This window comes from Mauremys reevesii, linkage group 3 (genome assembly GCF_016161935.1).
Source record: "Mauremys reevesii isolate NIE-2019 linkage group 3, ASM1616193v1, whole genome shotgun sequence".
NCBI lineage: Eukaryota > Metazoa > Chordata > Testudines > Geoemydidae > Mauremys > Mauremys reevesii.
In genome coordinates this window covers 175,155,978-175,174,066 of record NC_052625.1, presented here as the reverse complement: position 1 = coordinate 175,174,066, position 18,089 = coordinate 175,155,978, and the positions used below count along the sequence as shown (strand labels likewise).

Here is an 18,089-nt window from a genome sequence, read left to right as displayed (position 1 = left end):
GAAATCATCATCCTTTGGGGCTCCAGTGTGGTCCCAAAGGCCAATTCTTGGCCCAATTCTTTAAATAGTTTTATCAATGCTTTGAAAGAAAATGTGTCATTACTGGTAAAGATTGCAGGTGACACAAAAAGCAGCAGAGTGATACATAATAAAAGGACAGGTCAGTCATATTGGAGCAATCTCAATTACATGGTAAACTGGGTTCATTTAAACAATATGCATTTTAATACAGTTAAATGCAAAATCTTATCTAGGAACTAAAAAATTAGGTCACACTGATTGGATGACTATTGGGTGACTATTCTGGAAAGCAGTGACTCAGAAAAGAACTAGAGGTCAAGGTAGATAACAAACTGAACATGAGCTCCCATGCAATGTGGTGGTGAAGACAGCAAATGCAGTTCTTCAATATATAAGGAGATGAATATTGAATAGAATGAGGGAAATATTTTACTACAGTTCACAGAATTAATGAGACCATTACTAGAACGCTGTGTCCAGTTCTGCTGCCCACAAACTGCTGACAAACTAGAAAGGATTCAGAAAAGAGATACAAGAATGATTCTGGAAAACCTGACTTACAGTGAGACAAAAGAAACAATCTACTTAGCTCAGCATTCAGAAGGTTAACAGGTGCCTTGATCATAGCCTGTAACACCAACTTTGGGAAAAGATTTTTTTTATATTAGAGTGCTCTTTAATCTAGCAGATTAACCCATCCTGGCTAATAGCCATATAGCAGATTAACAAAGGCATAAAAAGATTCAATGGCTGGAAGCTGGAGCCTCACAAATTCAGAGTAGAAATAAGGCTTGTTTTTAACAGCAATGGTAATTAATCAGTGGAACAACTTACCTAAGGATGTGGTGGATGCTTTGTCACTCAAACTCCTTCCAGTCAAATGTAAAGTCGAACATCTAGGAATAAAGAATACAGGCTAAATTTACATGATATGGGACTATTCTGGGAAGCAGAGACACTGAAAAAGGTGTCGGGGCCATGCATTTAGGCTGCTGGTGCACTTAAGAACATAAGAACATAAGAACGGCCATACCAGGTCAGACCAAAGGTCCATCTAGCGCAGTATCTGTCTACCGACAGTGGCCAATGCCAGGTGCCCCAGAGGGAGTGAACCTAACAGGCAATGATCAAGTGATCTCTCTCCTGCCATCCATCTCCATCCTCTGATGAACAGAGGCTAGGGACACCATTCTTACCCATCCTGGCTAATAGCCATTTATGGACTTAGCCACCATGAATTTATCCAGTTCCCTTTTAAACATTGTTATAGTCCTAGCCTTCACAACCTCCTCAGGCAAGGAGTTCCACAAGTTGACTGTGCGCTGCGTGAAGAAGAACTTCCCATTATTTGTTTTAAACCTGCTGCCTATTAATTTCATTTGGTGACCCCTAGTTCTTGTATTATGGGAATAAGTAAATAACTTTTCCTTATCCACTTTCTCAACATCACTCATGATTTTATAGACCTCTATCATATCCCCTCTTAGTCTTCTCTTTTCCAAGCTGAAGAGTCCTAGCCTCTTTAATCTTTCCTCGTATGGGACCCTCTCCAAACCCCTAATCATTTTAGTTGCCCTTTTCTGAACCTTTTCTAGTGCTAGAATATCTTTTTTGAGGTGAGGAGACCACATCTGTACACAGTATTCGAGATGTGGGCATACCATGGATTTATATAAGGGCAATACTATATTCTGAGTCTTATTCTCTATCCCCTTTTTAATGATTCCTAACATCCTGTTTGCTTTTTTGACTGCCTCTACACACTGCGTGGACATCTTCAGAGAACTATCCACGATGACGCCAAGATCTTTTTCCTGACTCATTGTAGCTAAATTAGCCCCCATCATATTGTATGTATAGTTGGGGTTATTTTTTCCAATGTGCATTACTTTACATTTATCCACATCAAATTTCATTTGCCATTTTGTTGCCCAATCACTTAGTTTTGTGAGATCTTTTTGAAGATCTTATACCACTGCCCATCATTTTGACCTCATTGTTTCCTTGTTACCCCTCCTGTCCCCCATCTGTGTGTCTGGAGCTATCTCTTGTCTTATACTTAGATTGTAAACTCTTTGGGGTGGGGATTATATTTTTATTGTGTTTGTATTTCACCTAGAACAATGGGGACCTGGTCTCCTAGGAATTATGATAATAATGGAAACATTTGTTAACCAAAACCCATTTTTTCCACCAAAATATTTTCACAGAACATTAGGGGAAAATCTCTTTTTCAAAACTTTCCATGAAAAATAAACTGACAGTTTTAGATCATCGCTGTTGTTGGGCATAGTACTTATGCCATAAGAAAACCCGCTGACACCTGTATTTTTAAAGCACTATAATGGAATATTTCTGTTTTTCTTTCTTATTAAACAAGTGGATCTAGTGCTTCTGAAAGTTACTAAATTGACAGACTAGGAGAATGACGTTTTCTATATTTACCCAGAATAGGTATAAACAAGTGCAATGGAAATACAGGCTCTCTCAAAGTCTTGCCAACTTGCCTCAGTCTTGTCCTATAGGGACCATCTCTAAGGGTGAATTCAGTATTTTTGCTCATTCTACTTGGCCTCGCTGCTGAAACTGACAAATTCAAATTTTGTGATGTGGAAATCTACTCTTAGGAAATGAACTGAGTTTTGTGTTAAAAAATTTGCAAAGTTACAAAAAACTATGCCTGATTTACAGTGAAATTGGTGCCAGGTTTGAATCCAAAAGTTTGTTACCTTTAGACAAATCTGACCTGATTTTTGAATACTTAATGAAACATAAAACCAGTGAAAATTTGCATAATTTCATGTTTAGTTGTGAATATGTTGCAGAGGTATCTGCATATTCATTTTTGTCTTGTTTTTAAACTAGATCAAAGCTAATGGAAACAGCCAATTAAATACATTTGTGAAAGATTTTGTTCAGGAAGGATTTTAATACAGAGCCAATATAGAGCCATAGTAAAATACTTATTTTCCCTCCAATATATAGTCAGAGGAGTAAATCTCAGTTATTGTTTTACTTGGGTAATTATTCTTCCTCTTAATAAAATAGACAATAGGATTGTAACTGCCTATAAGTCAGTAGAGCTGATCAGAAAATGTTGACAAAAAAACCCAAATGTTTGAACAATTTTGTCAATATTTTTCCCCATTTTGGTTGGAAAAAAGTGATGTAAGTTAAATTTCTACAAGAAATGGAGGAAAAATTTTGTTAAAACTTTTGCAATTTTTTTTGTTTTCTCACAAGCTTTATGAAACAATTTCAAAGTCAGTTTAAAACAAATAAAGAACTCATATTAAAATGTTACAGCATGTTTATTTTGGGAGGAAGGTGTGGGAGAAATCCTGTGATTGCAAACTAAGGCCTTGATCTTGCACTGTGACTCTTGGGGGTGCACACTCAATTATATAGTCACCATCAATTACCTGGAACTGAATCCTGGTTACTTTATTTGTGAAATCTGAGCAGAATTTGTCCCTTCATTTGAAGATGTAACGACCTCACTGGGGATTAGAATTTTTTTTTAAATCTACTGCTCTGTTGCTGACAAACAAACATGTCTAGCCACTATTTGCACGGACAGGAACTCGTTAGCTAGGGCCTACATCTTCAAAGCTTCGTGGTATATGATTTTCAGAGATGTTGAACATCCAAAACTTGGACTTCTAGGTGATGAGAACCTTTGAAAGCCAGACCATTTACTTACATAGGTACCTATAGAGCAGGGATCGGCAATCTTTGGCACGCAGCTCACCAGGGTAAGCCGGGATGGTTTGTTTACCTGCCGCATGTGCAGGTTCGGCCGATCACGGCTCCCACTGCCCGCGGTTCACCTCTCCAGGTCAATAGGAGCAGCGGGAAGCGGTAGCCAGCACATCCCTCAGCCCATGTCACTTCCCACAGCCCCCATTGGCCTGAAGTGGTGAACCACGGCCAGTGGGAGCCGTGATCGGCCAAACCTGCGGAGGCGGCAGGTGCTTACCCTGGCAAGCCGCGTGCCAAAGGTTGCTGATTCCTGCTATAGAGACACATTTCTTGGTAACCCTGAGGATTCCAGTGAGCGTAGAGAGCCTGTTTAGTGAATTTGCAAGCTTTTTATACACATACAACAATCACTGGCAGCAATGCATAGAAAAGTAAAAAAGTGACATGCAGCTTTCTTCTTATTTTTTAGATACGGGGGAAAGCAATGGCTGCCAATGGAACAGAGAAACCTTAATAGGGAAAGCGACAAAGGGTCCTGTGGAACCTTATAGACTAATAGACATATTGGAGCATAAGCTTTCATGGGTGAATACCCACTTCGTCAGATGTGAATATCCACTTCGTCAGATGTGTCTGATGAAGTGGGTATTCACCCACGAAAGCTTATGCTCCAATATGTCTGTTAGTCTATAAGGTGCCACAGGACTCTGTCGCTTTTTACAGATCCAGACTAACATGGCTACCCCTCTGATACTTAATAGGGAAAGAATCTTTATTTCAAGTTTGTAAAGGGCATTTGAAACAACTAAATAAAAGGAAACATTAAAAAACTATTTAAAGTTGTCTCAAACAATTAATTGTTCCAAGTTTCTTTAGAATTATGCAACCAATGAACAAGTGCTTGTCAAATCACTTTTTAATTAAATTCATACATTTGTTCCTGTTTTAAAATGGCCACACACTCCATCTGCCCATGCAAAATGCTTCGGTATTTTCATCCAACTTTCTCACGTAAAGCTTTGCACCCATCAGAAGCAGCACACTTAATTGTTAAAAAGGCCATGACTGCAGACTCTCTCTTTTGGTCCTGATGACTAAATATCTTTCTGCTTTTATATGTTATATTTCTACGCATCTTTTATGATGAACATTCAGAAATTGTACAAATGGTAATAGTCTTTTCATACTTGCAAAAGTGATACTGACTCATGGATAATATAAGGCTTGCAAGTTACTTTTGACAGGCGGACACCATTTTCTGGGTGCTCAGCTTGATACCCTAGGGTTTGATTTACAGAAGTGCTTGGCACTCACCGCTGGAACTGAAGCATATACCGGGTATGTTCAAACCATAGCTTCCATTAAGTATTATAAGATGCTAACTATTTGGAAAAATCAGGTTCTAGGCATTCAAAATGGGCACTCAAAATTAGTGGACACTGTTGACCTTAATTTATCCTGGCCTCAGTTTCCCATCTGTAAAATGGGGATATTTAGTAATATCTGCAAAGGTACTACAGTGATGAGTACCATAAAAAAGTCCATGATGAAATGAATAATTCTGTCTTCAGAGCAAGGTTTGGATACTGTGCAGTAAATGAGGGCTGCACCACACATTTAATAATGAGGAGACAACAAAACATTGACTAATTGCTTATTAAGTGAGCACCGTCCATCCTGTGCACTGAATGAGGCATGGTTCTTGTGGCAAAACTGATATGTGATCATATAATTAAAGGTTGTATTGTAATTCATATGCACAATGGGGCAGAATTAAGGTTGACAGAGCAATCTTAATTCTGGCATTTCCTAACTTGAGTGCTAGATTTTGCAATCTTAATGTTCTTTTAACATGGTTGATTTGGGTGAAGCTATCATCACCTATATCGTGGCTGCCAATTCACAATCAGGCCCCATTATACTAAGAACTCCACATACTGAAAAGACCATCCATCCCCCAAAGAACTTACGTTCTAGTCCCAGTTTTTTCACATTTAACTGAGTCATTTAATATTAATTTAACATGAAATACAGTGGCCAGCATTACAAAAATGGAGGTTTACAGTATCACTAAATTTGACTTTAGTATGGTATTTGAAGTATTCAATATAATTGGGAAATATAGCAATATAACTTACCATAGTAAATTTAACTCAGTGTCTAGCAAATTACCACTTATTATTGCTCACTTTAGAAGGAGAGAAGATATATTTTTAATTTTTTAATCTGGTTGAATGACCAAGGCCTTAGAGTTCTTTTTGGAAAATTATATTGTGGAGACAACAGTGACATAGCTTTTAAGTATTGGTGGACAGTAAGGAGATTTTTCAGGCACAAACTATTGGGTTGACAAACTATTGGCAACAACAACAACAACAACAAAGGCTGTGGCTGGGGGGTGGCAGACTGCAGAGGGCATAACAGACTGGGAAACAGACAGGCAGTACAACCTGACAACTGGCAAGCTTTTGAAGTGTGAAGGTTAGTCTCAAAATACCCATACTCACACTCCAGTACTGCAAATACCAAATGCTCTCCCCTGGGCTCATCCTTCGTTACCACTATGAGTTACCATTTTTGGAAATAATGAAAGTATCTTGTAACTAGGAGGCACACAGTAGACAGGTCTGACCCATCTGAAAGAGCTGAATGTCTGTAAGGACTATTAGGAAACAAATGAAAAATGAATGGCAGGATTATAACATATAACATTACTAGTGCAATGCAGTAACATGAAATATTTTTACACCAGCGTTGGCCCATGCTATTAAAAGGGAAAGAAAGACCACCGATGTAAAATAGACTCATTTCTCGTAATAGAATTGCAATGGACTGCTTTAGGCTTGCAAGTAGAGTGGTGAAGAACTGGAATGGGTTACCTAGGGAGGTGGTGGAATCTCCTTCCTTAGAGGTTTTTAAGGTCAGGCTTGACAAAGCCCTGGCTGGGATGATTTAGTTGGGTTTGGTCCTGCTTTGAGCAGGGGGTTGGACTAGATGACCTCCTGAGGTCCTTTCCAACCCTGAGATTCTATGATTCTATGATTCTATAAGATATCAGCTGTATTTGGTATAAATTTAATAATTGAGAGATTAACTCAGGATGGGAAAATGTCAGCTTAATATAAATGTAGTGACTGTAACAGCTCAGCTACAAGTCTTTATGTGCCTGATCCAAAGCCCATTAAAGTCAGTAGGAGTCTGTCTATTGACTTTAATAAGTATTGGATCAGCACCTAAATTACTGGGTTAGGTAACAGCATTAAACTGATGTAAAGTATGAATAAATTTAATCAATTACTGTGACTGATTTTATCAACTATTGACAACAGTAACTAGGCATAGTTTAAAAAGGAGAGCCAGAGCTTCAGCATGTATTAATCAGCATAGCTGTATTGACTTCAATGGAGCCACATCAGTTTAGACCACCTGATGATCTGGTTCTGAATGTTTATATTATAGAATCCATGAAGTTCAAAGTTGGCCTGAAAAGATTTGTGATGAAAGTTAAATACCTGCTTGTAAGATTTCCATAGAAAAAATAGTAAACAGATATTTCAAAGCTGTTGTACAAACCACTATATACACTGAAAACATTCCAACTCACTCCCTTCAACCCATCCAGCTCTAATTCCTAATATATATTATCAATAAAAATTCAGATTTTGAACTCCTTAGACAGTACCAAGTTCTTCAGCCACCAAGCTCATTGTTTCAAAAGCTAAACGACATATTAGCATGTGAGAATTCCTTTTTCAGTACGTATAAGCATCAGATAATGGATACAAACATGCCCCATAATTCTCCTGTACCCTAACAAAAGTAATTTTGTGTTTTGTTAAGTCAAAACAAAGAATTTTCCCCTTGTGAAGGGTACAAAATATAATAAGCATTTACATTATAAATTAAAACTCTCTTTCATTCAAGGGTATCAACTAGGCATGTTTACAATGCAATGGTGATAGGGTAATCAAATCTCATGGACTTGGAAGTTTTGCAAACTTTGCAAACTGTTTTGTTAAGGGGTGGTTTTGGGGGGGGTGGAGAATCAGCAGGTTTCACAAAGAGAGTTCATTTTTATGTTGCTGCTGCAATTTAAACTCCATAATTTGTTTTGGTTGATTTCATGTTAAATAGAAACCTGTTCTATGCACAAGGGACGGAAGAACCCTATCACTACAAAAAAAATCATTCTGACACAATTTGGTGTCCTACAAACAATATACTGTTTTCCTGGCCTGATTTGCCTTCCGAACTGCTTCAATCCACTCCAGTAATGCAAACAGCCAGAAAAAAAACTTAACTGGATTTCCTTTCTATAAGATAAATCCCCAGGTGGCAAAGTTGCTGTTGTAGGAGGCATTCCGAAGAGAAAAGGAGCATAACTGGGCCACCCATAAATCCTGGCAATCCCAACTTTCAAAAAGGTACAGTAAGTCTGTAAAAGCTTGTCCTCCCCACACTCTGCTGCCCTGAGCACATCTCGGTGACAGCTGAGGATTCTGCCCAATGTGTTTATTTCTTTTAGTACCACTCTCTCTCCTTTCTTCCTTTGTCAATGCCTCTGAGTATGTGTTTTTCATTCTGCTTGTTTGCTCTGCTCCTTTTTTCACTTTATTTTTTCACTAGATATTTTTCTCTGTGACCCATCTGCTTCTTTCTTAGCTTATCCTAAGCAGAATGTGACCCCAATAACTTTCTAGCTGGTAGAAACAGAGTGTTTGAAGTAGGCAAGTCACACTTGTTCATCTTTACTTCCAGCTTATTGGAATGGCGAGTTTAATTATGAGATGAGTATCTAAATAAATATAGATCAGATTGTCAATAAGATGTGGCCTCCTACAGAGATGTCAGTGGAGAGATGAACTTGATTCTTATCTCACATCTGTTTCAAACTGCTGTAACTCTTGGCTTCAGCGGAATTACATCTGATTTGCAGCAATGTGACAGGAAAATCAGACCCACTGTGGGTAGTGAACAGGTCATTAGCTATTTTACTTTCCTGGTAAGTGATAAGGTGAAAGCATTTCAACAGGGAGAAATTCATTTTGGGAAGATAATTAAATGTGTTTGCTATAGAGACTGATTTTTCTATCTGTTTTACTCAAGTTAATATGCTATAAAGCAGGAAGTACAGATGGCAAAATAAACAGATCTCTAATATTAGAGATCTCCTCTCTGATGGACAAAGAAACAACAGGTCATAGAAAATTAAGTCTAACTTATTCAGTATAAATATTTTAAAAAATACACATTTGTTAAAAAGTAAAGCAACTCTCACAGCTCAGCTGAGACTAAAATCCAGATGTGATAGCCAATTATCTGTGGAAGCAAACTGTGCCAGGGATAATTACGAATGCTGTCTTTGGCTTGATTGGCCATCCATTATAAATATTTATTTTGAAGAAGACACTTTTCACTTCTGATGGGTTTGATTCCATGTTTTTCGGTTCCTTCAGCCTTATTCCATCACAGTGCATTCTGTCACAAGGATAAAACTGAAAGCGAGTGGCAATGATAAAATTTGGATTCAACAACAACTAGCTGCCAGTTTTACATCTGAAACAAAGTTAGTAGATGGGAATGGATTGAACAGCGTGAAGTTCAAGCTTTCCATGAATCTGCGCATAATATCAGTTGCAACTAATAGAACTGTTCTGGGGCAACAAAGCTCCTGTTTACTAGACATTAATTTGTTCTCCTTCCTCTTCCTAAATTAGTTTAATCCTTCACCTATCCTTACAGTAGCAGTTTTAATAAAACATTTGGATGTGCTCTCAGCTCATTTAAAAAAACAACAATAAATACTCAATAATTGATACAGCAGCATATGTACCAATGACATCATTTTTTCCATGTTTACTGATCATTCTGAATAGTTAATTATACCAAATTTAGTGGGTTCAAAGACTATTAACTATAAATGACAGCAACTCTCCTTCTAAAAAGCAGAATGTGGAACCTTTGTGTCCTATTAGCAATGTCTACCATACTATGTTAGTCTAGTACAATTAATAAAATAAAACAGATATGTTGGCACATTGAATATCCTTTGCAGGAATCATTTAGCCTTTAATCATGTTAGTCTAATTTAATCGAGTACTAATATGATATGAAGATGACATAACACTAACTTCAAGTGCCCCTAATTTTGCATTCAGAATTAACTTTATACTTATTTGGTAATGTGCTCAGAGTAGAAAATAAATACACTGTCAGACTTCAAAATGCTAGTTGTATTTTTTAAACCATGTGTCTGAATTTATTACCTGTTATATTTAAAATACAGGTTCTGGGTCTGAATTACAGCCCTTTTTATTCAGAAACTGTTTAATATTTCAGGGGGAGGGATTCTCCCAGATTTTTATGAATGTTTGTTCTCTGTACACTTCTTCATATTCCTTGAATACTTTTATCCTTCTGTATCAGGCTGTAATGACACCGACTAATAGTAAAGTTCAGACAGTAAGGTTCTGGTAATAAAGATGTGTTTCAAGGAAATGAAAGAAGCACCCTCAGTTGAACTCTCTGTGAGGTCTGCACACTACCATACTAGCAATGTGAAGTGGATATTGGCAAAGGGATACACTGAAGTAGAAAGTGGTCAGCCTTATCAACCACACAAAACCATTGTGTACTTACCCTACAAAATGGCAAATCACTGAAAAGGTTATAACCTAATGTGTACAATAGAGTATGAAATAAAAGGCCCTTTGTCGCAGGACGAAACCAACAGAAATATTAAAGCCAGATTCTCAGGTTGTGTAAGCTGACAGCATAGTTCCATTGACTACATTGATTTACAGCAATTAAGGTTTTGGGCCATACCTTCCAAATCTCTTGCATGTGGCAGAAAAAAAATGGTATGATATGTTCATCCATCTCCAATCAGCCCATAAGTGATTATTGCTTATTTATGCAGCACCCAAAAGTGGGATAGATGTTTTACAAAACCAAGACAATAACATAGGACTTGATTCGCAATGAAACTTTGGTGTGGTGATGCTGGGCATCACTACGCCTAATTTTAGGGCACCTAGAAACAGCCCACCCCAGCAAGGCAAGCGCAGCGGCGGCGGCGGCGGCAGGAGCGGCGGGCAGGCGGCAGCGCGGACCTGCGGTTACACTGGCGGGAGGTCCACGGAGGGGAGGGGACCGCGACCCTGGCGATGACGACGCTGCGGGCGCAGGCGGCTCTGCTGGGGGCTCGCTCCTCTCTCGGGTGTGACTGCGAGCGGTGACTCGCTGCGCGCTGGTCGCTGCTGGTCAGACCTCGCGCACGCGACTGCAGCAGCTCAGCTCAACGCCGCGGACCAGACCGCAGCGCCGCGCGGGAGCGGCAGCGAGCAGCCAGCCGCGCGGAGCGGACCACCACAAGCCCGCGCGGGGGAGGTCTGGCTGCTCCCGGGGCTCCGGGGTGCCTCCCGCGCATGACTGCTTGGGGCGGCGGAATATGTAGAGCCGCCCCTGCCTAGAAAATCACTGGGATTCACAAAGCCTGGATTTGGCAGAGAAATTGACACCTCAGAACGTGATTCCCACAAGCCAACAGGCTAGGAGGCTACTCACCTAAGATAGTCAATGGGAGATGCCAAGCTAGGTGCCTAACTCTGGGCTGAAGGGAGGCTTGGAATTCTCAGTTGCAACTCCTCTCTTGGTGTTAGACACCTACACCATTTTTGCAAGAAGGCTGGGGGAGAAAGAGGAGAACTTCTCTCATAACTTTTAGCCCAGTGGTTAGATGAAGAAGACTGCTGCTCCTAGTACCTGTGCCTGAGGGGCAGAAAGGATTTGAACCAGCATCTGCCATCTCTCAGATTAATGCCCTAGCCACTGGTCTACATGGTATTCTGAAGTGGGGCTTCCTCGGCCTCTCCTGCTGAAGTTGTTGCACTGTGGATCAATACTGGGCCAGAGCAAGAGAGAGTGAGCCAGAGCAAGCATGAGAATGACTCTGTAGCCTCGCAGTACAGCAATCACATAGGCGACTAGGATCCAGTTCTCATGTGCACTTAGGTGGAGGTGGGCTTGAACCAGGGGTTTCCCACATCCTAGGTGAGTACCCTAGGCAGTGGATTAAAAATTATGAGGGTGGGCCCAGGAAAAAAAATTAACGCACTTCCTGTTAATAACAATATCAAAGCGAGGTTGAAAATCCTTTTTAACATGTTATTACTATCTAGGAATCACAACATTTTATTAATTAATATTTTCTGCATACCCCTGAGAATGATGTTAAATTCTCAAGATTTTAAAAGTAAAATTAGTTTCTTATCCAATACCTATAAATTTGGGGTTTGATTCCTATCTGGTCAACATTTCAATCTGCTTGGATTCTCTTCCCTTCTGAGTCTGGACTTGACCAAAATAACTGAACTTCCCTAAAATTATAGCATTATTTTACAGTAAATATTTCATGTCTTCTGAGGGAGGCAGGAAAGGATTTTTTTTTAAATAAATGTTATGAAGGCCCAAAAGCTACAGTTGAAATCATTCACAGAATTGCTTTTCATTCAGACAGGACGGAGGTTAAAAGTCTGAGGCCCCAATCCTGCAAAGATCCCCATGTGGCACTCACTGCAGAATCAGGCCTTTAATGTGCCATAATTATAGCAAAGGAAAGTTTTAGTATCCCAGTCAAAATGAACATCTCATGTCTCTCAAATAAAGAAGTAGTTAGGCAGCTCTTTTATAATGAATACTGGGTACATAGTCAACCAGGTCAATGCCACTATCATGCAATAGTTACTATACAGCATACTACCTGTAGAAATGAACAAACAAACAAACAAAAAACATTGTTCACTCTTACAAAAAGATACTAGAGTGAATTTCCAAAACACTGTTTAACATGGGAGGTTGTAGAATTTTGGACCCTTTACTATACAACCTTATAGTATTTTGTATAAGGAATAATTCATGAAAACATTTTCTCTACGTGAATTTGAGTGATTCCTCCACACCCCCCAATAGCTCCCCAGTATTTTCTGTTGAATGATGTAGTAGCATGCCTGCCCCACCCTGAGGGTCTTATGAGGCATGACACTGGACTCCAGCATAACAGACTGAAAGGGGCCTTTGTTTGCCTTCTACCAACCCTGAGTATAAGGATTAATGTTTTACTACTGATCTCTGTCCTTCCACCCTAGCAAATACTGTTCTAAGCCAAAAAAAGAAAAGTCCAAGAATAATTTACTTCTAAAAAGTCAATATCTACAAACAATCAGCTTGTACTATAGATCCTGGTATATTGTCTCAAAATTCAGAATACTATATACAGTCCATGGGAATTGTGTGTGTTATGTTTATTGTTATAAATAAAGCTTGTTGGATATTGAAAACTACTTATGAGAAGGGATGTTCTTGTGGTTAAAGCAGTGGCCCAGAACTCAGGAGACCTGAGTTGAATTCCCTGCTCTGATTAAAAACTTCCTGTGTAATCTTGGGCAAGTCATCATCTCCATTATACAGATGACCAACACTTTCCTTCTTCTACATTTCCTCTCATCTGTTCAGATTGTAAGCTTTTGGGGGGCAGAGACCAGCTCTTGCAGTATGTGTGTACAGCACATAGTGTAATTGGGCCCTCTAGAAACTTTTGTAATATACATAATAATTATATCCATGAACAAAGAGGCCACATTTTAGTTACTTCCATTTGTGGTGTTATTTTATTTATTATTCACAAATATTCTGAGGACAGTTGCATATGCATGAATATGTTTGTGGACCCTGGCAGTTGCAATAATTCCCAACAGAAGTGATTAAATTATTATGAATTATAAACTGTCATTCTTAATTTCCTGTTGAAAAAATTGTCATCCAATCAGGTGGCAGAAATAATCACACTTCAAAATAAGTAAATAGTTGAGGTGAATAATTCACAAACAAGACATAGTCTGAAAGTTATTCATGTGAAATATAAAGCAAATATTTACAAATACCGCACAGATAATGGAAATGGATTGTCGTTTTTTCCAGAATAAAATAAGTTGAAATTCATTATATTTTTTGGTTGGACAACTATTCTTTGAGTAACTCTTGCTTTAGGTAGAATCATAGAATTTTTGGACTGGAAGGGACCTCAACAGGTCATCTAGTCCAATCCCCTGCACTCATGTCAGGATTAAATATTATAGACCATCCCTGACAGGTGTTTGTCTAACCTGCTTTTAAAAATCTACAGTGATGGAGATTCCACAACCTCCCTGGCCACTTTATTCCAGTGCTTAACCACCCTGACAGTTAGGAAGTTTTTCCTAATGTCTAACCTAAACCACTCTTGCTGCAATTTATGCCCATTGCTTCTTGTCCTATCCTCAGATGTTACGAACAACAATTCTTCTCCCTCTTCCTTTTAACAACCTTTTATGTATTTCAAAACTGTTCTGCCCCCTCAGTCTTCTCTTCTCCAGACTAAACAAACCTAGTTTTTTCAATCTTCCCTCACAGGTCATGTTTTCTAGACCTTTAATCATGTTTATTGCTCTTCTCTGGACTTTCTCCAATTTGTCCACATCTTTCCTGAAATGTGGTGCCCAGAACTGGACACAATACTCCAGCTGAGGCCTGATCAGCGTGGACTAGTGTGGAAGAATTACTTCTTGACTCTTGATTACAACACTCCTTCTAATATATCCCAGAATGATGTTTGCTTTTTTTGTAACAGTGTTACACTGTTGACTCATATTTAGCTTGTGATCCACTATGACCCCTAGATCACTTTCTGCAGTACTCCTGCCTAGGCAGTCATTTCCCATTTTGTATGTGTGCCACTGATTGTTCCTTCCTAAATGGAGTACTTTGCATTTGTCCTTATTCACCCTATTTTCTTCAGACAATTTCTCCAGTTTGTCCAGATCATGCTGAATTTTAATCCTATCCCTCAAAGCACTTGCAACCCCTCTCCGCTTGGTATTGTCTGTAAACTTAAGTGTACTCTCTATGCCATTTCTAAATCACTGATGAAGATATTGAACAGAACCAGACCCAGAACGGATCTCTGTGGTATCCCATTTAATATGCCCTTCCAGCTTAATTGTGAACCATTGATAACTACCCTCTAGGAACAGTTTTCCAGTCAGTTATGCACCTTCCTTATAGTAGCTCTATCTAGGTTGTATTTCCTTAGTTTTAAAGAGCTTGAGTGTTGTGATTTCTGTGTTTTCTTTCTCTTTTTTTTTTAAAGCCAAGTGAAAAATAACAATTTGTCTCCTGGATAAAGCACAAGACTGGGAGTTCTAATTCTGCCTTTTACCCTCTGCATGATCTTGGTCACTTAATTCTCTGTGCTTCAGTTTAGCAATCTAGGTACAGCTTACCTCCATCATCAGGTGATCAAGGGTAGTGTGGGAAACAATTTTGCCATTCAGGGAAAATTTGGCATTTTGAAAAAATTTCTTGTCCTGAATTGGGGCAAAAGGTTAAAATAATGAAAGATGACAATTAAAAAAAACCACAAGTATTTGGGTTGACTGAAACAATGATCATTTCAAAATGGTTTTTGTTCAACTCTTAAATTTTTATAATTAGTTTAAATTTCCAAGCAAAAAAATTTAGAATCCAAAGGTTCAGAATTTTTCATTTAGAAAATGAAAAAAGGGATGTTTAAACAATTTTGATTAAAAAAATGGTTTAAACCAAGATTTTTCAGAACCATCCCTTTCCTGCAAAGTTTCAGTTTCAATGAGTTAGCATTTTCCAATGAAAAAAGGTTTTGCTGAAAAATTCCCAACCAATTCTACTGAAGACTAATCAACCAGTGCTTATAAAGGGGTTAAAGAGCCTCTGAAGAACAGTGCTATGAAATGTTGTTTCCATTACAAATGCTTCAGTGCCATGAAGACAGTTTTTCTTACTTGTAACTACTGGTGAGAATTCCCTTTAAGACTCTATATTGAAATATTCCTCCTCAAACCAACTATTGGGCAGAGTGTACTGTGCTGGTTGTTTCTGTTTCCTCCTCCCCTTCAGCACTGAGAGCCAGATTTAACTGTTCTTCATGCTGAGTAGTACTTACTCAATGGAACCGTGCCATGAACTCTAGCAGAGTTTGTGAAGTAACAGGGGGAAAGAGTTTTGGCAGCAGTATTTTGGATGGACTGGAACACTGGTGGGAAACCTGTGGTAATCTGATGGCAGGCCACAAGACATTTTGCTGATGTTGATCGTCTGCAGGCATGGCCCCCGCAGCTCCCAGTGGCCACAGTTCACTGTTCCCGGCCAATGGGAGCTGTGGGCAGCGGCGAGCTGCAGGAATATGCTGGCCGTCGCTTCCAACAGCTCCCATTGGCCGGAAAGAGAGAACTGTGGCCACTGGGAGCTGCAAGTGCCATGCCTGCAGACATTCAACGTCAGCAAAATGTCTCATACCCTGCAATCAGATTACCCCGATTGCCCACCACTGGACTGGAAAGTGGATGAGGTTCATATCAAAAAGACCTGATGGCAGCTGTCACAGTGGAAAATGAGTAGGAGTGGACCACTCTAATGAGGAGCGTTCATTAGGACTGTTCCAGTGAGTACTACTTAAGACGTGTAAGGGGTTGCAGATTCGATCCCATAGTTTGTAAAGTATTTCAAGATAAAAAGTACCCAACACTTGTAAGACGTTATTAGGGCTTGTCTACACATATAATGCAGCAGCAGCATAGCTGCACTGATTCATCTGTGCCACTGTAGCACTTAGTGAAGCCTCTACCTATGCCGATGAGAGAACTTGTCTCTGAGAGGCGGTAGCTATGTCGACAGGAGAAGCTCTCTGATCAACATAGTGCTGTTTGCACCAGGGGGTCAGTCGGTATAAACTGCATCAGTCAGGGGTGTGGGTTTTCCACATACCTCTGAGCAATGTAGTTATATGGATAGGCTAGGTCTGCACAACAGACTCATAAGTCATTCTTTACATTAAAAATAGGTCTCTTTGGCAGAGCTCACATTCCCATGTAATTTCTATTGGCTGATAATCAACAGCACATACGAGTTCACAAAGACTCAGACCTAAGTGTAACTGACCCTACCTATTTCAGGGCAAACAATTCAAAGTAATGTACAATGTTCCTGTTCTTTTGTTGCCAAGGCCTTATCCAACAACAGACAGCCACCTCCAAGGTTGCTTACTCACAGCAGTTCTATGAGCCTTCCTTGCTCCACAGTTGTGCAGGATGCTCCTTAGTCTGAAGGAAGGAGCAGTCCCCTAACAGTAGTGTCTGCATAATGTGTTGAGTGTCTAGCGTGGGAAAGAAGAGTCAGATGCTTTGACTAATCCAGTATCCAGGTAGCCCACTTACTCATGGGAATGACCTCAACATGCTTACAACATCCTCTGATATACTAATGCAATGGTAAGTTCTTCTCTGACCGGCTTATGGTCAATTCAGTCCAGACAGAGAAAAATTTTAAAGAGGTCATGTGGCCTAAAATCAGCTCTTTAGCTGACAGCTACCTCACAGAGCAATGCCAGGGGAAGAAAGAGGAGCCATAATGGGTGATTCCACCTGCTATTACTTCTTTTTCATCAAATTTATGATTGGGACAAGGGATCTCTCCATTTTGGGGGAGACTCTAATAACTAATGGGGGTAGGACTCTTTTCCCTATTTGGCAAGCAGGGAGTAGAAGCAGCAAATATGACACAGACTAATATTTTCAGATAGTCTGCAGGCCAGAAAAGAGCCTTCCCTCACAGCTACAACTGGAAAAGAAAAAAGTAGGGGGAGGGGCCAATGAAGACATTTTAGCCTCAGATGTGTGTACCATTAATGCATGTGTCCATCGATGTGTGCATTTGCCTATGCACGTGGGCATTGCACTCTGTGGCCCCCAGCAATGTTGCTCTACCATGCCACCCTCATGCTCTATGCTCCCACTGCTCTGTCCTCCCAGGTGTTCTGTGTGCCCCTCTCCATTGTGGTTAAAGTAGATTGAACCAGGATGGGGAAGCTTCCACTGCACAAGCTGAGGAGGAGAGGGCGGTGTGAAGGAGCAGTGCTGCTGTCCCAATCCAGGAAGGAGGATTCCCGTCTGGTTTTACCTGAATGGGAGTTCTGCTTCAGACTGCTCCCCCTTAGTGCTTAATTCCTGTCTGCTCCCCACTGTACTCTGACCCCCTTCCCCATCCTTGTTGCCGATCATTCCCCATGCTCTCTACATACACTCTTCCCCTCACCCCTATTTTGGTCCAGTCTCCCTAACAGAGTGTCTATCCCTGTCCTGGCCCTACAGTCCTCTCCCCCAATTAGTAGTGGGGCTAGTGGGTGTCTCCTGCTTCGTCCAATGTGTTCCGGGAACCTAGCACGGGGACTCTTCTTCCTACTCTTATTGTGAGTGCAGCTTCCCAGAGCAAAGTTGAACTCTTGCCTCTGGCTTCCC

General features: G+C 40.0%; 1 long non-coding RNA gene across 1 annotated transcript in view; it reads right to left on the bottom strand.

The window, feature by feature from the left end:
• Positions 1 to 18,089, bottom strand: part of LOC120400145 — a 197,621-nt gene that overhangs the window by 10,000 nt on the left and 169,532 nt on the right. The window contains exon 3 of the long non-coding RNA XR_005595563.1: positions 856 to 917. This is a non-coding gene — a long non-coding RNA (uncharacterized LOC120400145). The remainder of the gene's footprint in view (positions 1 to 855; positions 918 to 18,089) is intronic.